We start from the raw sequence: 15,708 nt of genomic DNA on the forward strand, positions 1-15,708 counted from the left end.
CCGCGTTTGTCCCTCCCCCACGAACTACAGATCCCAGCAGGCAGTGGGTGCGGGGCGGGGCCTCGGGGAGGGTGGTGCTCACGACCGGAAGCCAGCGTCTGGCGAGGTGGGCTTACCAGTGCGGGGATGTGGGCTCCCCTGCCGTGGGCCCCCGTGCCTTCCCTCCCCGCAGCCTGGCTCCCCGCCCCCGCACACACTGCTCCACCGTGGGGTCGCCGGCCCGAGCCCTTCTCAGCGATCCAGAGCCCCGCCCTCCCTACCAGGCTGGGACTGCCGGGGAAGGGGATGGCCGGTGGACGCTTGGGCCAGCTGCCTTGGAGGGACGCAGAGTCTGCCTCCTTGACCCTCTCCTCCATCGCCTGGAGCGAACTCCCTTTTCCTGGAGCGAGGAGCAGCCCGGACCTTGAGGCAGGACTAAGCCTGTTGGGGTCTCTGTGTGGCCTGCAGGTCTCCTGGAGAAGCCCAGGGAAGGCCAGGGTCCTTCGAGTTCTGGGGTATAGGTCAGGATGTTCGGTCCACGCTGTCTGACCGCTCTCAGCTTCCTGCGCCCAGGCATCAGCTTTATATGGCAGAGCCAGATAACAGTGAGGGGCTGACAGGAAGTAATAAGCAGGGCACTCTCATTCAGTATGCTCGCTCTCAAAGTGCTCACACCTCAGCGTCAAGCGCCAGAACTCTTGTCCTAACTTCCCGGGTCGCGTAAGTATCCACTGAGACACTACAGCAGGGACTTACCCAAGCCCTTCAGTGCCAGTCAGGAGCTCAAGGGTCCAGCCTGTCTGGTGGGATGAGCAGTGCCGAGGCCCCACTTCACCCACCTTCCGGGGCCAGGGCAGTCTCTCTCCTGAAGCCTCTTCTCAGCTGATTTCTGGCTCCCAAGTGAGGATTCAGGTTACACCTGTATCGGGAGCAGTGACACCACAGTGGCCAGCAACACATTGGACTTTCTGTCTCCAGCCCCATTTTCAGAGTTTACACTTTCTGATCTGGCCATATACTGCTGTGACCCTGATCATCAAGGTAGGTAGGAAAATACTTAGTTTATGACGGTGTAGCCACGACCCTGTAATGTCAGTGAGAGTTTATTCTTCTGTAGTTGGGTGGAGACCAGCTGCTTCCTAGACATATTCCTAAATTTAATCTTGGAAAAATTAGAAACAACTCTAGAAAGGATATTCAAAGTAGAACGCCCAGATTCCCTTTGGTAACTGGAGTAGGGGTCATATGTACTGGTTAGGTGGTCGCTAAGGATGTCCATTGCTGCCTGGGAAGTTCTCAAAGGCTTGGTTTTCCAAGGATTTCTGTTAAGACTGAAAACAGTGGGGAAGGGTGGTTGGGGGGATAGATTGGGAGATTGGGATTGACATGTACACACTGGTATAGATTGGGAGATTGGGATTGACGTGTACACACTGGTATATATAAAATAGATAACCAACAAGGACCTACTGTAGAGCACAGGGAACTCTGCTCTATAGTCTGTAATAATCTAAATAGCAAAAGAATTTGAAAAGGAACAGATACATGTATATGTATAACTGAATCACTTTGCTGTACCTAAAATTAATACAACATTGCTAATCAACTATACTCCAATATTAAATTAAAATTAAAAAAAACAGACAAAGCAATTTTGCCCCTTTCCTGTTTGCCCATTTCTGTTCCTTAAAAGAACCTAATTACAGGAGTGAGTTCACTGAGCAATTGAAACGAACTCCTGACTTATGCTCTAACCTGTTGAGTCTTTTCCTAGATAAAAAGAAGTAAGAATAAAGAATTAAGCAGTTAAAAAATGACTAACTCTCTCTCTGTAATTGCCCTTTTAGCAATCCTGCAGGCAGATCACGCAGGCAAGATCACACCTGAAGAGTCAGCCAGTCTGCACTCAGTGGAGAATGATGCAGAACCCAGCCTCCTGCCTCGATGAGTCACTGAGATTCTTCCCCCTCATGTTTCCCGTTAAAAAATGTCATGGCTGAGCAGAATCTTTGGAGTTGGTCTCTGGACACGAGTCTACTTTCTCCCCAGATTGCCCACTCTTCTGGTTAAAGCACCTTTCCTTTCTACTGACACTTGCCTCTCAAATTATTAGCTTCTGAATAGGGAGCAGCCAAACCTGGATTCAGTAATGAGACAACCAGCTTTTTGTTAAGTAGCCCCTCTGACCCTAGAGACGAGAGATAGTTACCATAGAAACTTGGAGACAGCCCTTGCTCCATCAGTGCACTCTTTATAGGAGCCCATTCTCTCCTGCATTCCAGGACTTAGCACCAGACTCTTGAATCAGTAAGAGCCTGTATGACTTGCCCAAGGATATGCCAAAGCCATTTAATGCCTATCCCTGCTTCCTGAAGATCCAGCCAGTAGGGTGCAGTTAAAGTAACAGGGCGGTGTTATGAAGTCATGATAGAAAATGTGTCTAAGGGTAAGGTGCACCAAAAGTTGGGTTCTTTTCCCCTCAGGGCCTTGGGAGCGACTCAGGAACATACATATTCTATACTTGAAAGTACGTGCACCTATACTGGTTACACATTCTGAAGAAAGAACCGCAAGATTCCCATTTTGGCAGAGATAGCCTTAGCGCATGAATGCTTTCAATAAAAGTTTGTTTAAACTGGCATTTAAAAACCATAAACATTCATTGTTTTAGTAACACCTTCCACCTATAGTGGAATTATAGTTGAAGTTATCTTTAAGGTTTGGAATACTGTTTGTACATATTTTTCTAACCTTGCATTTGTGTAGGACTTCACAGATTTCTGCTGATTTTTTCTTGCACCGACAACTGGATGAAGCCCTTGTCGGTGGTCCTGCAGGCCACACCCTTTCCTCTGGCAGCCAGTTGAAGGGGTGAGGGACAGGCCACCACGCTTCCTCTCACCACCAGGGGCCGCCCTTTGCAGTGGAACAACCGCTCAGGTCCGTAGAGCGGCAGGGAGGACGGGGTGGGAGGCACTGAGGGCTTTGGTCTTGTGGACATAATTAGATGGCTCTGGCCCAAGGCCCAGCATCCATCTCCGCTCTGGTCTCAGCTTTTCCGTTGGTAAAGGTGGGGAGGGTGATCTCAGGGCTCTCCACACCTATCAAGGAAGGACGTGCAGCTGAAGACACAGCCGTGAGTGGCAGCGCCAGGTCTCTCCTAGGGGGAAGGTAGAAGGCAGGCCAGTTGTCCATATTCTTTCTGCTCATCCGTCCTGAGAGAAAAGAACAAGGAAGCAACGGCAACAGGAGATGCCTGGCTCTCCGGATCTGAGCTGAAGAAGGAAGAAGCCTAAGCAGGGCCATACTACATATGGCCAAGGCGGGGGTGGGGCGGGGGATGGAGTGCAGGGAGAGTAGGGGGGAAGAATAGATGCCCCCCCCACTCATTAAGGTAAATAGAGGAAAGGATCCAGTAAAGTGAGGGCAGGGTCAAAGGTACCCAGAGCAGAGTCCTTGGTAACCATTTGCATTTAGAGAAGCAGATAAACAGGGAAAGGGCCTCAGGACACTGTGCTCAGCCTAGGCACGGGGGTTAGTGTCCAGTGGCAGGAAAGGAGCAAGCCATGGGCCTTTCAGAGGAGAGAGACGGAGGCTGTTTGGCAGGAGGCGGGGTCTTTGAGCAGGCGGTGAAGAATGAGTGAGGTTTGAATGTGCAACTACAGCAAATATTTTTTGAGAGCCTGTTCTGTGCCAAGCTGTGGGCCGGGCACTTGGGGTTTGGCAGTGAACTGGACAGACACAGTTGCTACCCACTGAGAGCTCTTACAGCTGAGTGGGAGTCCACAGTCTAGCCCTGAAATGTATCCATAGATTTAATTACGGTGGGAGCCCAGAGAGTGTGTCGGGGACAGACTGCCCTGTGGTCTGGGACCCCCGCTGAGGGTGACTTCAGCTGTGGCCTGAAGGAAGAGGGAGGCAAGGGGCGGGAGTGTTCCTGCAGAAGAAAGGCAAGTGCACAGCCCCCAGGTAAGGAGACTGTTTGAGACTAGAAGGAGATGAACAGAGCCAGGTACTATTATAAGTGTTTGCAGCCATCCTGCCCCCATCTTACCCAGGCTTCCTGCTACTGGGACACCTGTTGGGTTCTCCCAAGGGCAGAATCTCAGCAGTGGGCTAATGCCTCAAGTTTAAAGACACCTAAAGGAGCTCTGGTGATCTGCAAGATAAGGAGTTGAGGTGGAGGGAGAGGACTGGGGTCTGGGGGGGACAAGGTGCTTGCACCATCTGTGAAGATTGCCAGTTGCAGAGTCGATAAGAGTGGACTTTGGGGGGCTTGGTTAAAATTCTTAAAGTATAACATACATATAAGAGAGTCCTTTTTTCTTTCTTCTCTCTTTTTTTTTTTTTTTTTTTTTTTACTGTGTTTTGCTATACTTTTCTTTTTTTTTTTTTTTTTTTTTGGCTGCATCACGTGGCTTGTAGGATTTTAGTTCCCCAACCAGGGATTGAGCCCAGGCCCTCAGCAGTGAGAGTGCAGAGTCCTAACCACTGGACCACCAGGGAATTTCCGTGTTTTGCTATATTTCAGAGTGCTTTCTCCCTGTCATATTCTGTAAGGACAATAAATATCTAAATTCCTTCCACCTGAAATTTCCTTAAGTCAACAGAGTGCAGAATGGGCCACCTGGGCCTAGTCACGGTGGAACCACAGAGAGAAGGTGAGTGTGAGTGAGTCTGTGGGGAGAAAATGGAAGGGCCGGGGCTGGAGAGGTAGGTAAGGCTGATCTTAACAGGCAACAAGAAGCCTTTGTCTCCATTCAAGGAGCCATGGTGGGGAGGGCCACGCGAGGGTTCCAGGCAGAGCTGCGTCATGACCAAATCTGTTGTGAGCAAAAGTTCCCAAACGGGGAAGGGCCGGGTGTGTGGGACAGAGGTGGAGCACCGCAGGGTGGTGGAGCACCGCAGGGTGGTGGAGCACCCCAGCAGGGGCAGAGAGGACCAGGGCAGTGCCGGCTTGTGCACTTTACCCTAGAGGCCAGGGAAAACCAGCCTCAGCCCCGACCCTAACCCTTGGCGAATCTGTAGAAATCTAGTGCACTGCCCCCCAGAAAAACACAAACCACGCACCAAGTTTTGTATCTACTTTCAGAGAGATGGAAGGAGAGTCTGTCACAAATCGCTGAAGCTGCAGCAATCCATGATGGTGCACCGGGGGGGACAGGGACCAGAGACCCCTCTTAGGAGGCTGGTCTGTGTGTCGTCCATCCTTCAGCCCTCCGTCACGTGTCACAGCTGCCACCAGAGAGCTGAGTCAGCAGGCCTGGGAGGGCAGCGGCCGGGGGGAGGAGAAGGGACCTCTGCCAGCTTGTGCTAAAGCAGCCCCAACATTGCCCTCCGCTCCTCAGCACTGGAGGACCCCTTCTCTCCCTCCTCTCAACCACCCTCCTTCAAGATGGTCCCCGATATTAACTTTAACCCATCACAGACAGTTCAGTTGGCCTCAGGTCCCTCCCTAGGAGCTTCTTGGGCCTCTGACTTGACTACTTGCTCAGGTCAAAAGAGCCTGAGGACTCATTCATTCTCCCTCACCCCTCGCAGGACCTGCTCTCCCCTCCCCACCCTCTGAGGCCCTAACTCATGGTCAGAAAGTTCTCCTTCCCTCTTCCTACCCGACCCCTGCCACTTACCCTGATGGATTCCCATTCTCCCCGGAGGAGAATCCTTGTCTTAACAGCATGCTTCTTTCTTTTTTTTTTCCCCACTTTTCCCCCTACTTTCCTGGCTTAGGGGACCTGGCTGTCCTGTGGTGGCCCCAGCCCCGCACCCCGGAACTCCCCTTGGTCCTGACCCCCACTCCCAGGGCCCCACCTTCTCCTAGGCTGTCCTTCTCTTGGTACTTCCTCATGGTTGACATCCAGGTCATCCCTCCTTCTTTCTCTTCTTTCCTTCTTCTTTTTTTTTTTTTTTTTGCGGTACGCGGGCCTCTCTCTGTCGTGGCCTCTCCCGTTGCAGAGCACAGGCTCCGGACGCGCAGGCTCAGCGGCCATGGCTCACGGGCCCAGGCGCTCCGCGGCATGTGGGATCCTCCCAGACCGGGGCATGAACCCGTGTCCCCTGCATCGGCAGGCGGACTCTCAACCACTGCGCCACCAGGGAGGCCCCTCTCCTTCTTCTTTTTATCTTTTAATCTGTACTGACTGATTTTTTTAAATTATAAAATTAATTAATGCTTGTCATATAAAAGGCCCAAGAGTATAGAAATGTAAAGCTATGATACTCATTTCTACCTGGTCCCACTTTCCCATGAGACACCTGTACCTGGCCTCACAGTTTGGGCTTCTTGGTATCCATGTGGTGATCCCACTGATGCTGTGTCTCTAAGTTAGATTTCTTCACTGAAAGTAAGAGAAACCAACCTCAGCTAGTTTAGGCAGGAAAATAATTTATTAAAAATATTCTGTAGCTCGCCACATCTCCAGGAGAACCAGAGAACCAGCCAGGAACAATGTCCCAAAGGCCACAGCCAAGCTGGCCTAGTGGAGGCACCTCTGGGCCAACACTACTGATCCTGGCCCTGTGTGGTACCACTGGGATCTCAGCCTCCCTGGCCTATGGAAACAGGATATAGCTGTCACCTCCTCCCTAGGGTGGATGCCTCTTTTTTTTTTTTTTTTTAACAAGAGACAGAGTCTTTTCATCTTTTTTTTCAAATAAATTATTTTATTTTATTTTATTTTATTTTAGGCTGCTTTGGGTCTTTGTTGCTACGCACGGGCTTTCTCTAGTTGTGGCGAGCGGGGGCCACTCTTTGTTGCGGTGCGCAGGCTTCTCATTGCGGTGGCTTCCCTTGTTGCGGAGCGCGGGCTCTAGGCGCGTGGGCTTCAGTAGTTGTGGCATGCAGGCTCAGTAGTTGTGGTGCATGGGCTTATTTGCTCTGTGGCATGTGGGATCTTCCCGAACCAGGGGTTGAAGCTGTGTCCCCTGCGTTGGCAGGCGGATTCTTAACCACTGCGCCACGAGGGAAGTCCCGGATGGGTGCCTCTTGGTGCCTGCTTTGGATACAAAGCCCAGCATGGGGGCATCTGACTGGCAGAATGCCTGCACCCCAGCCATAAGGGAGGCTGGGAAGGCCTCATCTGGCTTCTGTGAATGGAGGCAAGGATTCATACGGTGGAAGTGGCCCCAAACACAGGAAGTGCTCCACAGCCAGTGGGAATGGCAGACCTTCAGCCTCTAGGGGTCCAGCCACCACACCTCAGCATCCCCTGCTCCGCAGCCTGCACTCTCTCACCTCTGAGACCTCTGGCCACAGCCTGCTTACCTGTCCTCCATCAGGTCCTCAGAAATCACCCCCTCCTGTTCACAATGCTTCCCACGTCGCTCACACCGGGGACCCCAGCCAGCCTTGGCCACCTTCCCTGTCTGCTGGCAACAACTCCATGGACCGTGGCACCACCTACTCAGGAAGAGCTGATATTTACTGCACATGTGCTGTGTGTTTCATGTGTTTCATCTCATTCAACAGAAGTGCCTCCACCTCAAGGAGTGCCTTGTTCCCACCCCCACTTACAGAGGGGGAGACTGCAGCACAGAGAGACTGAATGTCTCCTGGGGACTCTCCATCACTCGGAGGGTCCCCTGGAGGGTAGGGTCGGTGTCATGTTTCTTCTCTGCTGGCCACCCCCATGTTCCCCGTGAGCTAAAGGCTGAGTGTGATTCTAAAGATGTCCTAGGAGTCACATCTTCTCAGAATGTTTCCCTTAGAGCAGCGTTTCTCGAACTTGACTGACGATAAGATTGATCTAGGATGCTTGTTTAAAGTAATATAGATTCCCGCTTCCCTCCTGGAACAGCCCATTCTTAAGGTCTCAGGGAAGGGCTGGGAGTCTAAGACTTTTAACAAGCCCTCCAGTTGATTCTTGTGATCATGCAAGTGGGGGAACACTGCTCCAGAGAGCTGTTTGTTTTCTTAGGGTGGGTTTAGACTCTGTTGGGCCTGAAAACGATGGCCTGTTCTTACTGGACATCAGCAGCTGAGATCTGGAAAATGTGGAGAATCACCGTGTGCTATGGAAGGACCATAAAACTGGCACTCAGGTGCTGCCAGACAATGGGTCATTGGAACCTTTGAAATGTAAGTTTCCAGTAATTCCATTTCTAGGAATTCATCCCGAGGGAATAGCTATGATTGTACAGAAAACAGTCCTGTGCCAAAGATGGAGAAAGAGGTTGTCCAAATCTCCCTGTGCCATCAGCAGGAAGCACGGTGCTACAGGGCTGGCTGCGGTGACACAAAGCTGCGAGGCAGCCTCCTTCCATCCCCTTCTCCCTGCTCTGCCCAGGCCAGTGCCCCCACCCAGAAGGCATGGATTCCACCCTCTGCCTGGGGCTCTTTCCCTCACCCAGACCCTGGCATTTGGCTATGCAAAGCCCTGAACGGAAGGAGGAGGTGGCTGAGGCAAGGGTAGTCTGGACTGGGAAACCCACTCAGTTTGGAGTTTGCAGCGGGGTGGTGTCTAGAGCATCTTGCTGACTTTGACAGCAGGTCCCCTTGGTGAGAGAAGTTGCCCCCTGCCTTATGGTCCAAATGTGGAACAAAGGTCAGCTGGGGAGTGGAGGTCGGGAGGAGACGCTTGTCCCTGACTCCAAGCCTGGATTCTTTCTTTGTTTTTCTTTGCAGAGTTTTTCCCATGACACCGAATGGGCCCCCCTTAAGCCACCCCAATGACTTTTCATAGCTTCTTTTCTTTTTTTTAAAATAAATTTATTTATTTTTGGCTGTATTGGGTCTTCGTTGCTGTGCGCGGTCTTTCTCTAGTTGCTGCGAGCGGGGGCTACTCTTCGTTGTGGTGCGCGGGCTTCTCATTGCAGTGGCTTCTCTTGTTGCGGAGCACGGGCTCTAGGCGCGTGGGCTTCAGTAGTTGTGACACGCGGGCTCAGTAGTTGTGGCTCACAGCTCTAGAGCACAGGCTCAGTAGCTGTGGCGCACGGGCTTAGTTGCTCCGCGGCATGTGGGATCTTCCCGGACCAGGGCTCGAACCCGTGTTCCCTGCACTGGCAGGTGGATTCTTAACCACTTTGCCACCAGGAAAGTCCCCATAGCTTCTTTTTTATTGAAATATAGTTGATTTACAATATTGTGTTAGTTTCAGGTGTACAACAAAGTGATTTGGCCATATATTTCTGTGTGTATGTATGTATGTAAGTGTGTGTGTGTGTGTGTATAGTTTTTTTGGGATTCTTTTCCATTATAGTTCATTACAAGAGATTGAATATAGTTCCTTGTGCCGTACAGTGAATCCTTGCTGTTTCTCTTGTATATGGTCGTGTATATACGTTAATCCCAATCTCCCAACTTATCCCTCTCTCCTCTTTCCCTTTTGGTAATCGTAAGTTTGTTTTCTATGTCTGTGACTCTGTTTCTGTTTTGTAAATAAGTTCATTTGTGCTATTTTTAATTTTTATTTATTTACTTAAAATTTTTTTTCTGTTTCTGTTTTTGGCCATGCCACGATTGAACCCAGGTCACAGCAGTGAAAGCCCGGAATCCTAACCACTAGGCCGCCAGGGAACTCCCAATTTGTACTATTTTTTAGATTCCACATAGAAGTGACATTGTATGATATTTGTCTTTCTCTGTCTGACTTACTTCACTTAGTATGATCATCTCTAGGTCCATCCACGTTGCTGTAAATGGCATTCTTTCTTTTTTTTTTTATGGCTGAGTTCATAGCTTCTTAAGTGTCCATTTGCCTGCAGGTCTCAGGAATCATGTGGCCTTTGAAGTCTGTGGCCAGCTCCAACCCTGGATTCTCTCCCCAGTTCCCCCAGCCCCATGGCCGCCAAAGATACAAGTTCATGGCCTTCATTTTTCCTCTGTGCCAACAGCCAGGACATCACCAAAATGATAACCACAGGAAAGTTACAGTGTCCTAGAAGGATCTTATATTCATGATCCTCTTCTGTGTTCCCTCATTCCCTGGTCTAAACACAGTCAGACACCAGGCCCTGCCCTTTCTTTTTGCCTCAACACTCCTCAGAAGTCAGAGTTCCAAAATTCACTCGGGTAACAGAGCACGGGGAAGTTATGGGCTCCCTAAGGAAACCAGTGGTTACTGATGTTTCTAATTCCATCACAGGAGAGGAGGGTCAGGACCCAATCCTAGATGAGGTACAGGATGCTCAGTGGTTAGTGCACAGGCTGTGGGTTGTGCAAACCTTGGATTGAATTCCACCTCCAACACTTACTAATTGTATGACCTTGGGAAAGTCACTCCATTTCTCAGAGTCTCAGTGCTCTGGACTGAATTGTGTCTCCCTCCAAATTCATATGTTGAAGCCCTAGCCCCCAATGTGACTATATTTGGAGATGGGGCCTTTAGGAAGGTAATTAAGGTTACATGAAGTCATAAGGGGGGGCCCTGATTCAATAGGACTGGTGTCCTTAGAGGAAGAGATCAGAAGTCTCTCTCTCTCCAGAACTCTCTCTCTCCCTGCATGCGCAGAAGAAAGGCCATATGAGGACACAGCAAGAAGCTGACCATCTGCAAGCCAGCAAGAGAGCTCTCGCCAGAAAGCAGCCCTGACAGCACCTTGATTTTGGACTTCTAGCCTCCAGAGAAGTGAGAAAATACATTTCTGTTGTTTAAGCCACCCAGCCTCTGGTACTCTGTGATGGCAGCCCGAGCTGACTAATACACTCATTCTCCTCATCTGCAAAGCAGGGATAAAATTAGGACCTGCATCATGAAGCTATTGTGAGAATCCAGTGAGGAAATTCATGTGTAATGCCTGACTGTTTAACTTTCCTACAGCACCTTCGGCACCTGGAACAGTGCCTGGTGCATAGTGGATGTTCCATAACTACCTACTGAATGAATAACTACATCCACCAAGAAAGGAAGCTGTCACACTCAATATAAGTGTGTATTTCTGAGCTTTTCACTAACCTCCATCCCCTTGATCATTGGTCATCCCTCACCAGCAAATGACAGCAGGCACAAAGGATTTTAAGAAAAGTGTCTGCAGGGAGGGTCTCCTGTTTTTAATTGGATCTGCCATTAATACCCTGTCTTCTGTGAACTGGGAAAGGGCTTGGTCTGGCGGATCCAGAGTAGAGTCTGAGTCTCTGGGAGGAGGCGACATTGACCAGGAAGCTTTTGGGCCCTTGGTCCAGCCTTGCGGGCCTGGGCATTGAGGAGGGAGCTCTTCCTCCCGTGGGGCAGGGGGCAGGAGCTGCAGCTGTGGGGTGCAGTGGTGGGGGAGCTAGGGCTGGGCCCTGGGGGTGGCATGGACGAAGTTGGTCTGGGGCCGGAGGCCACAGCAGGCCCACCTTCCGGGTGCTTGCACGATGCAAATGATGGGAACAATAGGGTCCCTGTCCCCAGGCCATTTGTGGCAGAACCTGGACCCTGGGGAGGCATAGCTCCTTTACCTTGGCCACGGTGAGACTTGGTTCTGGGGGCAGCCCCAGGCGCACAGACCTGCCCACCCCTGGGGCCCAGGACTCCGGGCAGGGAGAGACATCCCACCTGAACTGACCACCGCCTTCTGCTCCTCCCTGACTCTTTCTAGGACAAGCTCAGCAGGAGCAAGGCCAGCTGAGTCCTTGGGCTCCTCTCTTTCCTCTGCCCTCCTCTCTTGTTTCCACCTCGCTGTCCCTTTCCTGGGCACAGGCATCCTTAGAGCGGTGCTGGGTCCGCCTGGGCCCTCCATGCCCAGTGAGACCATTCATGCACCTCCACCCCCTGGGAACACTAGGGCTCCCCCACTGCCAGCTTCCCACAGGCACTAGCTCTGCCCCCAGACTCCTCCTCCTGCTGCCCTGGTACCAGGCTGCCATCACACAACTCCAGGGGACACCATTCATACCCTCATGGATGTGCATGTCCCAGGGTTGTGCATGGTCTGGCTGACACAAACGCAGGGCCCCTTGGGCAGAGCTGACTGGACTCTGATTGCAAGTTGGGGCCACACCTTCCACCCCCAAGATGTGCAGGTAAGGGACCAACCCCCAGATGCGTAGGAGCCCCTGCAGGTCGAGTCTCCCCTGAGGACTCTGGACACCTCCTGCCCATTGTAGTCCGGTGCTGCTAAGTCACTGGGGCCTAGCTCTTCCGCCTGTCTCGGTCAGAATTAGGGACGCATGGGGTAGGGGACTGGCCTAGGTGGAACAGGCTGTGAGACCCCCTTATCTCCAAAACGCCTCACGGGTCTTGCTGCAGTGTTGGAAAGGCCCACCATGAATGGTTCCTTTGAGGCCACTGTAAGAGTGCAGGTGGGTTATTATATTTTGGAGAGAGAGTAAGTCATTGTGCTAGAGAGGGACTGGGCCACGAGATGAGGACAGTCTCACCAGTCTCCCATCCAGACTCCCCCGCTTGGAGAAAAGATGACCCCTGCCCGTCTCCTCTGTCTGCCCCAGGGACCTGGAGACGCAGGGTAAGTTCAGCTGCGGAGCCGGGGTTGGGGAGGCAGCGGCCACCACGGCTCCTGCATCTCTTCCGTCCTCCCTGTGCTCAGCATCCCTTCCCAGAGGCCCAGGAGGAGGAGCAAGAAGAGGAGGATAAACATGAGCTGCCCCCGTGTGAGGCTCCGCTCTGCCACCTAGCCCCCGCCCACCTTCCTGGCACTCAGGAGGACTCTTTGTACTTGGGTGAGGGCTGGGAAGTTGAGGCAGGGAGGTTGGGTGGTCAGGCAGGACGGGAGCGTCCCCACAAGGGAAGAGGGCCCAGGCCTTGCCTCGTCTCCCTCTGTCTGGCCTGGGGCAGCGAGGGGAGGCCTCAGCTGGCAGTCACTGAGGCCTCTTGGCTGGGCAGAGAGAGAGGGATGGAGGGAGGGAGGGAGGGAGGGAGGGAGGATGAGTGGGAAGGGGAGAGGAGCCTGGAGGGGCAGCGTAACCAAGGCAACAGTGGGAAAGCAGGAGGCCTGACAGGGTCCCTGGGGCCTGGCGTTCCCCCTCTGAGATCCTAGCACATCTCGGAGCAAGGGTAGGGATGCCAGGAGAGCCCCGGCTGCTGCTGGCATCCCACCCCGACAGCTCCCAGGCTCGGCCAGGTGGGGGCAGGGAAGCTGGCCGCCTCCAGTTGCCATGGAGACGGGGCTGTCGGGAAGCCAGAGAGCACAGAGGGGAGTGAGGGAGGGAGGAGGGAACAGAGGCTGGGTGGGGGGCAGGAGGAAATTTGTTACCTACGTGGGAGGAGCCCACCGGGTCGCAATGCTCAGGGGTCTTTTCCAGATCACTCTGGCCCCCCGGGTCCTCCCGTGTCACCACCACCACCACCGCCGCCACCACCGCCACCGCAGCCCCAGCCCGAGATGATGAACAGCCTCCCCACCTGCCCACCCCAGGCTACCATTTCCCAGTGAGTAAATCTAAGAGGCATCTCATTTGCAAGATTCCCCCACGTCTGCATTCAAGAGGCCCCTGAAAAATTAGCTGCGTCAGAAGCCAGAGCCCCGGGAACAGTCAGTCGCTCCTCCCACCTGCCTGGCCTGGTCCTCGCACCCTCCCCATCAGCATCACCCCAGACTCACCCTTCTCGCCTGAGCCAGGAGAGGGGAAGGGGGTGGGGGGTGGGGGTGGGGGTGGGGGGTTGAAGCTCCGCTGCCCCTCCCGGACCCTAAAGCCTGTGCAGCCCTCCCTGCCTCCAGAGGGAAGAAATCCCTCCCTCAGCTGCCAGTCGCTGCCAGCTCTCATCCCCGCCAGGATCCCGTCTGTGGGCTTTGAGAGCTACCACTTTCATCATATATTTTATTGGAATAAAAAGAAAAACTGGGAGAGATTCACACCAAAGAAAGAGCCACAGAATAGAAGCAAAGAGGAGAGTCGCCTCCTTGGCACGTTAACGCTTGTGTTGCAGTGTTTTTCAAGCTGCACAGACATACGTAGTCCCTTTGCCTCCCACCCCGGCCAGCCTTGCCCTCCCAAGGACGCAGCTCCGCTCCATAGCCCCCCACCCGATTTTTCCCTCACGCCGCCGCATTGTGCCCACAGCCCAAGGCAGCGTGGAGCCCGCCGGAGGCCACAAAGCAGCGCTGGCCCTTTGGGAGGCGAGGTAATGGGGATGTCCTCTCTCCTTCCGAGGTCCACCTACTCTCCACCCCGAGAAGGGGACTCCTGACCTCCACGAGGTCGGGGCCGGGGGCAAGTTGAGCTGGCCTTACATTGATCTCATGCTTTGTCCGGGCGCTGCATCCGCCACAGCTGTTCCTCACTTTTACCTGCCAGTGTCCCCCTGAGGCAGGCAGTTCGGGAGGAGACTGAGACACGTAATGCTTTGCCTGAGGTCTCAGAGTCCCTGACTCCGGGGCCCCTTCTGCACCTGCTGAGGTCTCTGGGTCAGGCGGGGGGCGCCCCGGGGGTGTGAAGTAAGGCGATCGGGGGGTGAGGATGGCTTTCTCCTGGGACTTCAAAGCTGGCTCTGAGGATCCCCTCAGAGAAGTTCCAAGGATACACCACTCTTCCAGCCTACGTTTCGCTGAATTTCTTTCTCCCTGCTGCTGCTGGCTGGTGGGTCTCTCCTTTTCCTCCCAGAGCTGGGTGCACCAGACCGGGCGGTGAGCGGCCCCTCACTCTAAGATTCTGGCTAGGAAGTTAGTGGTGGTGGTGGTGGTGGTGATGGGTGAGCTGGGAGGGCCAGGAAATATCCCTAAATCCAGGGAAACGGCCTGGAGCCGAGCCTCTCCCCCTCTGCCACAGGCCCTGGCGGGGCGTCAGCCAGTGTCCTTCTGGGGAGGGCCTCGCCCAGAGCTCCTCTTGGGTGCTCACGCTCTCTGAGCACAGGACGGGGGAGGTGCTCACGGGCGCCCCCTTCCGGGCAAAGGAGCACTTTCAATCATTCCAGGTCCACCTTGTGGACGGCGGGAGGGAGGTGGGGGTTAGGCGCCAGTAGCTCCCCCAGGTGATGGCTTCGCCCTCCCACCCACTCACTGGTCAAACCCTGGGTCCCATACGCCCCTTCCTACCCTAGGTGCCGGGCCCAGCACAGAAGCCCGAGGAGGACATTTACCTAGATTGTGCGTCCAGTCCAGGTGAACCCCTCCCTCCCTCCGTCCGCCCCGCCCCGTCCTGCCCTGAGGCCCTGTCCTGCCCTGAGGCCCTCTGCTACCAGCAGCGCGATGCAGTCTCCTGGCTCCATCTCCTCTGGTCCGGGCTGCCCCACACGGTGCCTGCCAAGGAGGGGACCCCCTTAGAGCAAGGGCTTGGTTGGGGGGGCGGCTTCCCAGCTGTTGCAGCCAGGACAGCGCTCTGCCTGGTTGGAAGGACTCCCCAAAAGTCAGGCTGCAGAGAAGCAGAGACCCCGCAGCTGTCCCCTAACCCGCCCCGGGTCACCCGGATTTCCCCGCGTGGTGCTCAGCTCAGCCTGCCCCCTCTGTTTTAGTCCCGGCCTTGCCTCAGACTCTGAGCTCCCAAGTCCTGAGGCCCCCAGTCCCTCTACCAAGGACATCAGTGGGGCCCAGGTGAGTGCCGCAGGTGTGTGCTGGGGGCCTGAAGGGCCTACGCAGGCTTCCCAGCCCCGACCCTGGGATCTCCGGGATCGGGTCAGTGGACTTTTTCTTTTGAAGGAGGTAAAGCCCCTGAGCTCTGTTCCCCAATTCGCTCCCCACAGGCCCCCCACAGCCCCCCAGGAAGCTCGGAATGTAAGAGGCTGGGGGTTTGGGCTGGTGGTGGGCTGAGCTGGGAGAGAGAGAGGGAGGCTCAGGGTAGGACTTGCGGCCCAAAGCCAAGCTCTTCTGACCCAACATCCTGTGTGCTAGGGAGCATCGAATGCCGCCTCTAAAGGT

Source organism: Hyperoodon ampullatus (assembly GCF_949752795.1).
Source record: "Hyperoodon ampullatus genome assembly, chromosome: 15".
NCBI lineage: Eukaryota > Metazoa > Chordata > Mammalia > Artiodactyla > Ziphiidae > Hyperoodon > Hyperoodon ampullatus.